Below are 13,491 nucleotides of genomic sequence, written 5' to 3' on the forward strand. Positions count from 1 at the left end.
GAAGAGAGAATCTCGGGAGCAGAAGATTCCATAGAAATCATTGACTCAACTGTCAAAGATAATGTAAAGCAGGAAAAGGTACTGGTCCAAAACATACAGGAAATCCAGGACTCAATGAGAAGATCAAACCTAAGGATAATAGGTATAGAAGAGAGTGAAGACTCCCAGCTCAAAGGACCAGTAAATATCTTCAACAAAATCATAGAAGAAAACTTCCCTAACCTAAAAAAAGAGATACCCATAGGCATACAAGAAGCCTACAGAACTCCAAATAGATTGGACCAGAAAAGAAACACCTCCTGTCACATAATAGTCAAAACACCAAACGCACAAAATAAAGAAAGAATATTAAAAGCAGTAAGGGGAAAAGGTCAAGTAACATATAAAGGCAGACCTATCAGAATCACACCAGACTTTTCGCCAGAAACTATGAAGGCCAGAAAATCCTGGACAGATGTCATACAGACCCTAAGAGAACACAAATGCCAGCCCAGGTTACTGTATCCTGCAAAACTCTCAATTAACATAGATGGAGAAACCAAGATATTCCATGACAAAAACAAATTTACACAATATCTTTCTACAAATCCAGCACTACAAAGGATAATAAACGGTAAAGCCCAACATAAAAAGACAAGCTATACCCTAGAAGAAGCAAGAAACTAATCATCTTGGCAACAAAACAAAGAGAAGAAAAGCACACAAACATAACCTCACATCCAAATATGAATACGACAGGAAGCAATAATCACTATTCCTTAACATCTCTCAACATCAATGGCCTCAACTCCCCAATAAAGAGACATAGACTAACATACTGGATACACAACGAGGACCCTGCATTCTGCTGCCTACAGGAAACACACCTCAGAGACAAAGACAGACACTACCTCAGAGTGAAAGGCTGGAAAACAACTTTCCAAGCAAATGGTCGGAAGAAGCAAGCTGGAGTTGCCATTCTAATATCAGATAAAATCAATTTTCAACTAACAGCCATCAAAAAAGATAAGGAAGGACACTTCATATTCATCAAAGGAAAAATCCACCAAGATGAACTCTCAATCCTAAATATCTATGCCCCAAATACAAGGGCACCTACATACGTAAAAGAAACCTTACTAAAGCTCAAAACACACATTGCACCTCATACAATAATAGTAGGAGATTTCAACACCCCACTCTCATCAATGGACAGATCATGGAAACAGAAATTAAACAGAGACGTAGACAGACTAAGAGAAGTCATGAGCCAAATGGACTTAACAGATATTTATAGAACATTCTATCCTAAAGCAAAAGGATATACCTTCTTCTCAGCTCCTCATGGTACTTTCTCCAAAATTGACCATATAATTGGTCAAAAAACGGGCCGCAACAGGTACAGAAAGATAGAAATAATGCCATGCGTGCTATCAGACCACAACGGCCTAAAACTGGTCTTCAATAACAATAAGGGAAGAATGCCCACATATACGTGGAAATTGAACAATGCTCTACTCAATGATAACCGGGTCAAGGAAGAAATAAAGAAAGAAATTAAAGACTTTTTAGAATTTAATGAAAATGAAGGTACAACATACCCAAACTTATGGGACACAATGAAAGCTGTGCTAAGAGGAAAATTCATAGCGCTGAGTGCCTGCAGAAAGAAACAGGAAAGAGCATATGTCAGCAGCTTGACAGCACACCTAAAAGCTCTAGAACAAAAAGAAGCAAATACACCCAGGAGGAGTAGAAGGCAGGAAATAATCAAACTCAGACCTAAATTAACCAAGTAGAAACAAAAAGGACCATAGAAAGAATCAACAGAACCAAAAGTTGGTTCTTTGAGAAAATCAACAAGATAGATAAACCCTTAGCCAGACTAACGAGAGGACACAGAGAGTGTGTCCAAATTAACAAAATCAGAAATGAAAAGGGAAACATAACTACAGATTCAGAGGAAATTCAAAAAATCATCAGATCTTACTATAAAACCCTATATTCAACAAAACTTGAAAATCTGCAGGAAATGGACAATTTCCTAGACAGATACCAGGTACCGAAGTTAAATCAGGAACAGATAAACCAGTTAAACAACCCCATAACTCCTAAGGAAATAGAAGCAGTCATTAAAGGTCTCCCAACCAAAAAGAGCCCAGGTCCAGATGGGTTTAGTGCAGAATTCTATCAGACCTTCATAGAAGACCTCATACCAATATTATCCAAACTATTCCACAAAATTGAAACAGATGGAGCCCTACCGAATTCCTTCTATGAAGCCACAATTACTCTTATACCTAAACCACACAAAGACCCAACAAAGAAAGAGAACTTCAGACCAATTTCCCTTATGAATATCGACGCAAAAATACTCAATAAAATTCTGGCAAACCGAATCCAAGAGCACATCAAAACAATCATCCACCATGATCAAGTAGGCTTCATCCCAGGCATGCAGGGATGGTTTAATATACGGAAAACCATTAACGTGATCCATTATATAAACAAACTGAAAGAACAAAACCACATGATCATTTCATTAGATGCTGAGAAAGCATTTGACAAAATTCAACACCCCTTCATGATAAAGGTCCTGGAAAGAATAGGAATTCAAGGCCCATACCTAAACATAGTAAAAGCCATATACAGCAAACCAGTTGCTAACATTAAACTAAATGGAGAGAAACTTGAAGCAATCCCACTAAAATCAGGGACTAGACAAGGCTGCGCACTCTCTCCCTACTTATTCAATATAGTTCTTGAAGTTCTAGCCAGAGCAATCAGACAACAAAAGGAACTCAAGGGGATACAGATTGGTAAAGAAGAAGTCAAAATATCACTATTTGCAGATGATAGTATATTTAAGTGATCCCTAAAGTTCCACCAGAGAACTACTAAAGCTGATAAACAACTTCAACAAAGTGGCTGGGTATAAAATTAACTCAAATGAGTAGCCTTCCTCTACACAAAAGAGAAACAAGCTAAGAAAGAAATTAGGGAAACGACACCCTTCATAATAGACCCAAATAATATAAAGTACCTCGGTGTGACTTTAACCAAGCAAGTAAAAGATGTGTACAATAAGAACTTCAAGACACTGAAGAAAGAAATTGAAGAAGACCTTAGAAGATGGAAAGATCTCCCATGCTCATGGATTGGCAGGATCAATATAGTAAAAATGGCCATTTTACCAAAAGCGATCTACAGATTCAATGCAATCCCCATCAAAATACCAATCCAATTCTTCAAAGAGTTAGACAGACAATTTGCAAATTCATCTGGAATAACAAAAAACCCAGGATAGCTAAAACTATCCTCAACAATAAAAGGACTTCAGGGGGAGTCACTATCCCTGAACTCAAGCAGTATTACAGAGCAATAGTGATAAAAACTGCATGGTATTGGTACAGAGACAGACAGATAGACCAATGGAATAGAATTGAAGACCCAGAAATGAACCCACACACCTATGGTCACTTGATTTTTTGACAAAGGAGCCAAAACCATCCAATGCAAAAAAGATAGCATTTTCAGCAAATGGTGCTGGTTCAACTGGAGGTCAATATGTAGAAGAATGCAGATCGATCCATGCTTATCACCCTGTACAAAGCTTAAGTCCAAGTGGATCAAGGACCTCCACATCAAACCAGACACACTCAAACTAATAGAAGAAAAACTAGGGAAGCATCTGGAACACATGGGCACTGGAAAAAATTTCCTGAACAAAACACCAATGGCTTATGCTCTAAGATCAAGAATCAATGGGATCTCATAAAACTGCAAAGCTTCTGTAAGGCAAAGGACACTGTGGTTAGGACAAAACGGCAACCAACTGATTGGGAAAAGATCTTTACCAATCCTACAACAGATAGAGAGAGGCCTTATATCCAAAATATACAAAGAACTCAAGAAGTTAGACCGCAGGGAGACAAATAACCCTAATAAAAAATGGGGTTCAGAGCTAAACAAACAATTCACAGCCGAGGAATGCCGAATGGCTGAGAAACACCTAAAGAAATGTTCAACATCTTTAGTCATAAGGGAAATGCAAATCAAAACAACTCTGAGATTTCACCTCACACCAGTGAGAATGGCTAAGATCAAAAACTCAGGTGACAGCAGATGCTGGCGAGGATGCGGAGATAGAGGAACACTCCTCCATTGTTGGTGGGATTGCAGACTGGTACAACCATTCTGGAAATCAGTCTGGAGGTTCCTCAGAAAATTGGACATTGAACTGCCTGAGGATCCAGCTATACCTCTCTTGGGCATATACCCAAAAGATGCCTCAACATATAAAAGAGACACGTGCTCCACTATGTTCATCGCAGCCTTATTTATAATAGCCAGAAGCTGGAAAGAACCCAGATGCCCTTCAACAGAGGAATGGATACAGAAAATGTGGTACATCTACACAATGGAATATTACTCAGCTATCAAAAACAACGGCTTTATGAAATTCGTAGGGAAATGGTTGGAACTGGAAAATATCATTCTGAGTGAGCTAACCCAATCACAGAAAGACATACATGGTATGCATTCATTGATAAGTGGCTATTTGCCCAAATGCTTGAATTACCCTAGATCCCTAGAACAAATGAAACTCAAGACGGATGATCAAAATGTGAATGTTTCACGCCTTCTTTAAAAGGGGAACAAGAATACCCTTGGCAGGGAAGAGAGAGGCAAAGATTAAAACAGAGACTGAAGTAACACCCATTCAGAGCCTGCCCCACATGTGGCCCATACGTATACAGCCACCCAATTAGACAAGATGGATGAAGCAAAGAAGTGCAGGCCGACAGGAGCTGGATATAGATCGCTCCTGAGAGACACAGCCAGAATACAGCAAATACAGAGGCAAATGCCAGCAGCAAACCACTGAACTGAGAATAGAACCCCCGCTGAAGGAATCAGAGAAAGAACTGGAAGAGCTTGAAGGGGCTCGAGACCCCATATGTACAACAATGCCAAGCAACCAGAGCTTCCAGGGACTAAGCCACTACCTAAAGACTATACATGGACTGACCCTGGACTCTGACCCCATAGGTAGCAATGAATATCCTAGTAAGAGCACCAGTGGAAGGGGAAGCCCTGGGTCCTGCTAAGACTGAACCCCCAGTGAACTAGACTGTTGGGGGGAGGGCGGCAATGGGGGGGAGGGTTGGGAGGGGAATACCCATAAGGAAGGGGAGGGGGGAGGGGGGAGGGGGATTTTTGCCCAGAAACTGGGAAAGGGAATAACACTCGAAATGTATATAAGAAATACTCAAGTTAATTAAAAAAAAAAAAGATTACCAGGACAGATGTACAACCATTATATTAACAAAAAGTGAGCCACTGCACTCCCTCTGCTGCAATGGCTGCCCCCTGAACTATTCTCAGAAGGACCCATAGCGGAAGCCCTCTCAATATTTACCACTGGGGGAAAGAGGGGAGCTGCAGCAGTGACATACTACTTCCCTGAGGATGATCTCCCTATCCTCTGATTCATAGAACTGCCCCATCACTCCCCCAGTATAAAAAATTATATGCCATCTATTTAACCCTAAAAGAAGTCAAAGGCCCCCTTAACCTCTTTTCAGACAGTGAATATGCTGTAAATGTGCTCCCCTGGTTGTCAAGATCCTTCATCAAACTAGAAGCCAACCCACTCTCCCCTCTACTCATATAGGTTTCCACCCTCCTACAGAAAAGAGCCTCCCCCATCTACATCCAGCATGTCAGATCTCACAGTCCCCTGCCAGGTCCTATATCTGAGGGAAATGTACTCACTGACCAAACTGCCTCAACAGGGATATTCATGGCTTCCACTGAGCAGGCATACCAATTCCATTCATTCACACACACAAATATAAAGGGCTTTATGCCCGCTTCCCCCACGCCCCCCCTTGCTCAACTTCAAAGGATAATAAAAACACGTTCCTCTTGTGCATCCCTCATTACCACCCCAGCTTTACAAACGATGGGCACCAATCCCTGAGGCCTCAAATCCAATACCTTATGGCAAATTAATATCACTCATATTCCCCAATTCAGTAGACAGAAATATGTATTTGTCACTATAGACACATACTCCCATTTTATATGGGCCACAGCCCAAACAGGTGAAAACTCTAAAGGTTAATTCACCATATGCTCTCCACCTTTGCCGTCATGGGCATTCCTCAACAGATAAAAACTGATAATGCCCCTGCCTTCACTAGCTCTCAATCAAAACCTTCTGCACATGTTGGGAAATTCCCCACCATACAGGGATTCCCCACAACCCTCAGGGCCAAGAAATAATAGAAAGAATACATCAAACCCCCAAAAGCCCAACTTCTAAAACAAGGCAACCACCTACTTCCCTAATATACTACTAATGATGGCTCTGACTCTCTAAACATATTTAACATCTACAAAACCTCCAAAATCCCCCCATCAGCCTCCATTGGCACACACCAAAATTAACCCCGTCTACTCCTAGTACGATGGTGAGATCCTTTGGATGGAATTTGGAAGGGACCAGACCCCCTCCTTACAACCAGGAAGGGGTTTGCTTGTGTTTTTCCACAGGTCCAGCCTAAGCCTATCTGGGTTCCTGCCAGAAATGTCTGACACAACCCCACCAACCAAGAAGATGGCCCGCCTTTCACTGGCAGATCAAGGACAGAAGAAGAGGAGGAGGCAGAGGAAACACCACATCCAGAGGGACAAGGAGATCTCCTGGAAGGACACATATGACCTGGCAACTGCTGCCCAGGCCATGTGGTCTCCACGAGCCCCCTCTCCTCTGTTCTTATGGCTGTTTTCATCATTCTTCATGCTAACTCTGCCACTGCCCAGCCTCTCCCTAGCATTCCAACACGTATCACTGGAGATTCTACATTAGGAAAACCTGTAACAGATACAACAAAGTTACAGGAACCCAGGACTGCCCACTTGAAGGATGTCAGACCAGGATTGAGATCCCTCTACACCCAGACTCCATCTCCACTACCCCCAGCCCTTCCCTCTGCTTTCCTTACAGAAGCACAGGTGTCTCCAGGAGGTCTCCACGTATGGAGGTTGCAGATATTGGAGCTGCAGAATGGAATCCACCAGCCAAGGCGGCACTATGCTCGTCAACCTTAAAACTCACTTGAAGCTTTCCATCAGCGATCCATGGGATGAACGTTGGCGAATCAGAGTCATGGGCAAAATTTACCCCAGTGGCTATGCCAAATACCTTGTAGCTGACTTGCATATCTCCCATGAGCTTATTCCTCCCTCCAAATCAGTCTTTACTCAAGCTAACATTATCCAACAGGAAAATCAGTCTAGGAAGGAACTCCAGGCTACCCTCTCCTGGCAGGAGGACCCATACCGCTGCGGGTCTCTGACTACAAGGCCTGAGGTCAGAGATGTCTAAGAAAGCATTCTGAGCAAGGCAGGAGATCAAGCCAATAAATACTTTTCCTCCATACTCTCTCCTTCAGCTCTTATCTAGACCTTGTGTTCTGGGTTCCCTCAGTGGTGGACAATAATTTGTAAGCTGAAATAAACCTTTCCCTTCCTAAATTGCTTTTGATCAGTGTTTCATCACAGCAACAGAAACCAAGCTACAACAGCAGATGTTATTGAAAATGATTCTACAATGATCAATTGTAGGATAGCATCGGCAATTTTCTAAAAGTTTTCATAAAGCAGGAAAAATAATAAGATGAAATAAACACCATCTTGATTTTTTGTGTTAACTTTTGTTTATGTATAGTGTATGTGCTCATATGGGGGCCAGCAGTCAATGTCTACTGCCTTCCTCAATTAGTTGGCATTTTATCTGTTGAAACATCATCTCTCACTGAACCCCATACTCTCAGTGCTTGTCTAGATGGTCTGGTTATGGGCTCTAGGGATCCTCTCATCGCTTCCTGCACTGCCATAAGTTAGACAGAAAGAACCACCTCTGGCTCTTTTACATGGGTTCTAAGCATCAGAACCTATGCTTCCATACCTAACTGGCCCATTTCCTCAACTCCTAGGAGCATGGCTATTCACATGGATGAACCAACTACTATTTCCCCAAGGAATTACCATAAACATTTTATACAGGATCTATAAGACACATGAAATAAAAATTTTACTTTTTTTGACACACTATTGAAAAAAAGAGAGAGATTGGCCTGGTTAACAAGAAAAACAAGAATTCTAAAGATTTCAAGTCATCCTCCTAGATGGTATGACAGCTAAGGAGCAAAGCTGGGGTTTTGGTAGGTTCATGCTGAATTCAAGACAAAATTCCTCCTTCCACACTGCACTGCAGTTAAAAACACAAACCCTGGAGAGATATGCAAAGGTCTCTGAGGTTAACTATTGTTATGCTTTGAATTACTTTTTAAGTTACAGAGCCCCGTGGTGGACAAAAGCTTTTTTAGAGCCCACAATGGCAAGGTTACCAGAGAGCTGCTCCTCTATCAGCTTCCGTTGCTTTGATGTGTTGACTTCGGTACATTCAGTAAATACCCTCAAGTTCTGCTGTTAGCATTCGCTAAGTAATGTGGTCAGCACAGAAGTCCCAGTGAGAGTCCTCTGGTACAGTGTTCTCATTGATCACTTTTTCTAGAAATACAATAATGAGATCTCACACCATTGATAGGCATTAGTAAAGCAAAGAAAGTGAAATTTACTTTTGCATTTTAAGACCAAAACTTCAGAATGAATCCTCTGAGTCTGCCTCCCTCATTAATCCATTATCCCGTTCGCTAGTTCATTCCCTCAATAAATAAAATTTATCAAGTAAGGTTTCTATGAGAGGAAAAAGTATCTTTTTTTTTTACAGAGTATGTATTTTTACATCAGAGAAATCTTGAGTTGGAAGAGCCGTTCACCAGCTCTGTCCTCACAAAGGTTGAAATATTGTCTATATCCTTCGAGTTCCATCTGTTGACCCATAAACATCTCTCACCACATAGATATGCTCTATTGCGGAGGAGGAGGAGGTGGGGGGAGGAGGAGGAAGAGGAGGGAGAGGAGGAGGAGGATGAAGATGATGACGATGAAGACTATGACGATGAGGACAATGGGGCTTACAGGTGTAGCTTGTCCTGGCTCAGGAAACTGAAATGTTACTTTATTAACTGTTCCTCATTAATCTCAGCACATGGGTCAGATGTTATTTGCCTGAACCTTGTATATAGAACTGAATACCCTATCTTTGACTGCCTCAAAGCTCTTGATTCCTATGTCTCAGGCACCATGTTACGGCTTATATGGAAAACATCCTCCACAGTCTTGTGTATTTTAACATTTCATTCAGTGGCACAATTTGTGAAATTATAGAAACTCTGGGGCATGAGCTGAATAGAGAACCATAGGATTGGGTATTGGAGATTATATACTAAGTTCTGCTCAACCCGAGCAAGCTATGCCTCCTAATCCAAAAAACTACAAGAAAATACAGGAAGGAGTTATGCATCCACAGGAAACAAAGCTATTAGATAATAGGAAACACAAGAAAAACAGGAGCTGTGTGCCAACAGGAAATGGGACATTATAGGCCAGTAGATAAGGTATCTTGGTCTACTGGCTCCTTTCCAGGGACCTTCTCTAAAAGGTAATCTTACGAAGAATCTCTCTCTCTCTCTCTCTCTCTCTCTCTCTCTCTCTCTCTCTCTCGCTCTCTCTGTCTGGCTCTCTCTCTCTCCCTGCTCTGTGTGTGTGTGTGTGTGTGTGTGTGTGTGTGTGTGTGTGTGTGTGTTTGTGCGCGCGCACATGCACGTGTGTTCCTTCCTTTCTTTATGGATGGCCCTCTCTTTCTGAAAAGTTTTTATTCTTTTTTGAACTGTCATAAAGCTGCCAAAAGTGTCAATTTGTTTACCTGGTACTCTATGTCATTCTATTATTCCAACTTAGGTCAGATGGCAGTCACACCAGCTGTAATGTCACCACAGAAATATGAATGCTAATAAATGTCCACAAAATAAAGTTTGAAAACTGAATACTTACTTTAACCAATGTAATATTTGATTTAAGTTAGTCTTATCAATGAATACTAAAAGCAGTGATAAAAATGTGGCTAAGACTGGGGCTGGGGATTTAGCTCAGTGGTAGAGCGCTTACCTAGGAAGCGCAAGGCCCTGGGTTCGGTCCCCAGCTCCGAAAAAAAAAAAAAAAGAAAAAAAATGTGGCTAAGAAAAGACATTCAAAAGTTCTGATAAATTATACAATGCGTCATTTAAATTTTATAAAGAAAAATTATGATTTTGCATATCAGACTTCTGAGAGCTACCTACTTAACTGGAAGATCAAACACATGACAAATAAAAGAACCATCTGATGCCCTATGCCTCTGAAAAGAATAGGCCATGAGATACACATCATCCTCTGTCAATCTGTCTTGTCAAAGTGTTTATCTGGTGTCTCATCACAATTCTATATCGACTTCGAGGAGAAGAGTAAGGATAAAGTTAATCGGCACAGTAAAGAAAACAGCTAGACGAAATGGACAGCCTACAAGACTGGATCTCTTCAAAAGCCAAGGACAGAGAAAAAGTGTAAAAAAGAAAACAAAAACAAATCAACACACACAAACATACACACACACACATATATAATATATATATATATATATATAATGAACATACACCCACATACACTCAGAAGTGCATCTTAATGGTATTCTAGACTTTCTAAGCAGCTACAAGACACATTAGGAAATACCTGAATAAACTTTAAACAGTAACTGGATGATGTGATATAGTGCTGTTATTTACTTAAGCTTTCTGGTTGATTGTCATTTTTAGCATGGTATGTAGCATTTCTCTTTGATGTAGCAGATTCTGGACTCTTCAAGGAGCCCTGTGCTTTGTAGCTTTCTCAAAGGAGAAAAAGTAAAGATTCAACTTCAAATCTTGATGTTGTGTGTAAATATTTATTATTATGTTGCATCCATATTTTACAGGCTTGAACTTTTTCTTTTAAAACAATTGTAGAAAACTGAAGAGCCAAGTGATATTTATCATAAAAATGTATCAAGTAGTGATGGTTATAGGACATTGTCTAAGAACATTTTCATGAATGTATTTTATGGACCATTAATCAATAGCTCTGTCAGAAAAAAAGAATTTCAAGACCTGATATGTTTGTGGATCATATGCAATAACTTCCCCTAGTGGGAATGGACATTTGCATATTGATGACAGCAGAACATGCTGAACAAACTCCTCTTTGACTTTGAGATCTAACTTCAGGAAATGGTGTTGCCGGTGGTCCGGTCTGAAAGCATCCAGCCACAGGTGCATAGCACAGTACTTTGAACTCAGAAACCATGATATATAAGTGGACAACTCTCACCTGTGAGCAGAAATCAAATCAATGAAGTTGGTTAGACACATGAAGTGGTTTAGGTGTCTTAATTAAAAATCAATCACTAATACTAAAGAGAGGAATACTTGTTGATGATCAGATTTCAAGCATAGTAAACTCAGAGAGCTTCATTAAGAATGTCTAATATTTCATATTGGTACTTTGCCCTAGGGCTTTTAAAGACTAGAACGACAGCTAACCTGTGCTATACACCATAGCAACATTTAAGGCAGCTTGCCAAATGCTCGTGACACAAATGTGCCCCAAGATATTTAATTGAAATCAAATTTTATAAGCCTGCCATGGAACAGGATTTAGGTGTGTTTGACACAATTTCCCACCTTATATTGTTAATAACAGCATATGAAAGCCTATTGGTAAACAACACTATGACATGATCATTAATTTTTGCTTGCAACATATCAGTAAGCCTAACAGGTTTTGGTGAGATGCAAGACATAAGGAGCATTCATCCGATTTGCTTTCTTGTGCCAAGACACATTCTAAATTCAGATACTAGAAAGTCTCAATAATAATTTCGCATATTCCTCCATTGCTTCATTGGTTTCATGAAGTATGTGCTACAAATTATGGGTCTAAAAAGCTCAGCCAAGTGCTGATATGAGCCTTCCCTCAAGAATGGTGAGGCTATACGGCCATCATCGGTGGATACATTCATAGAAGCAACCGCATCATTACAAGACTGCATAACCTAGTGAGCTCACTTTAGAGGACCATAGGAGCTCAGCAGATAATTTATTCTCTTTAGAACTGTAGATAAACCTCCACCATGTGCCAATAATACTCCAGATCTGAGGATTGCTGATGTGAATGAAACAAATATGAATAGTTGTGTAACCTATACTCATCAGGCAAAAATATCAATATAAAAGTCACTTGTTTATTGACAGCCTTAAATATAAAGGGTAAGAACACCAAGGGGGCTCAGACATATGCCAGGAGAGAATGATGTTTGTCAGGGAAACCTTTCTGCAACTCGACATAGAAAGAAGAAAAGATCAATCTCTTTAAAGGTCATCTTCCTAATTTATAAACATGGGGACACAGGAGAAAGGCAGTGGCAAGAAAACAGCTCAGAGGACCAGCTAGATGGCTCCATGGATAGAAACAGAGGCCATGGGGCCCAACCCTTGTCAATGGGCCAGTGGAAGCTCACAGGATTGCAGGTTTGCTGGACTAGGTTATTACTGTAAGAGTTATTAAAAGAGAAAACCTTGTCCCTCCCCAGTCTCTGGCTTCCTGTCTCACCATGTGGTCTCTTTTGCAAAAGCTTTGCATACTGTGTTACCTGGGCTAGGAATGTGACTCAGAGGTAGATTTTTGCCTAGACCTTTGGGCATTTTCATTTCTAAAATGGAGGAAGTATTAGGCTGCACTGGCATTTTATTTGTTTATCTAGCACACCATGGTCTTCTGGGGTCTAGGAGCCCTATACCCAACTGACCGTGAACTGGAGAACGCCAAGACATTCTATACACCATCCAGGTTTGCAGTTGGATTGTGGAGACTGTGGAAACGAGGGACGCCTTTCCTCCTGTGCTCAGGGAACTCTAGGCCAATGACACAACCTCCTAAAATTAGTCCTCAGATTCACCCTTTGTGGGTGAGGAGAATAAACTCAAGTAGAAGCTGAGAAGATTAAAGAGAGGTTTGTTCTATAGTTTAAAGAAAATGTGAAAAGAAATGACTGCTTTTTTTCTAGATTGATTGTAGGACAAGGAAAACCAGAATTGAAGATGTTTAGCTGATGTTTTTCTGGGCACTCTTGGTGCCCAATAGTCAGTCCACCTCCTGGCATGGCCTACGCACTTCTAAAGGAGCACAAATGGATAAACATGTACAGCCCTCTGCTACTGAAAATGACATCAATATAAACAATAAACATTAGGAAGAAAATTTTCATATGAATGAAGTCATAGTAAAATGATGGAGAAAATAAAAGAGAAGGTTCTTGATGTGTCCCTTTTATGCTAGTAACACAAGCAAGATGTCATTAGTATGGATAGTCAGAAAAAGGTGGAAATTGCTGTGAAAAATCATACTTAATTTTAACACTGAAAAAAGACACTGAGGACTCTTTCGGGATAAAGCTTGATAGAGATAGAAGAAAAAAGAGGAGATGTAACAATAATCAGAAAGCAACTGCCAAAGAGTAAACTTTAT

At 40.6% G+C, this 13,491-nt stretch overlaps 1 protein-coding gene across 30 annotated transcripts in view; it reads right to left on the reverse strand.

Annotated features, from left to right (window-relative positions):
- LOC120094358 (uncharacterized) overlaps positions 1 to 13,491 on the reverse strand; it is a 380,216-nt gene that overhangs the window by 352,575 nt on the left and 14,150 nt on the right. For 9 of the 30 annotated variants that reach the window (XR_015627474.1, XR_015627465.1, XR_015627470.1 and 6 more), the window contains one exon: positions 8,400 to 8,562. The exons of 13 other annotated variants lie outside the window; for them this stretch is intronic. The gene's annotated coding sequence lies outside the window, so the exon portion shown is untranslated. Of the gene's footprint in view, positions 1 to 8,399; positions 8,563 to 10,853; positions 11,296 to 13,491 lie in introns of those variants that run through there. 8 more of the 30 variants (XR_015627476.1, XR_015627473.1, XR_015627481.1 and 5 more) reach the window with 3 other exon arrangements.

The sequence above is a fragment of the Rattus norvegicus genome, chromosome 8, assembly GCF_021556685.1.
Source record: "Rattus norvegicus strain SHRSP/BbbUtx chromosome 8, alternate assembly SHRSP_T2T, whole genome shotgun sequence".
NCBI classification, from domain to species: Eukaryota; Metazoa; Chordata; class Mammalia; order Rodentia; family Muridae; genus Rattus; species Rattus norvegicus.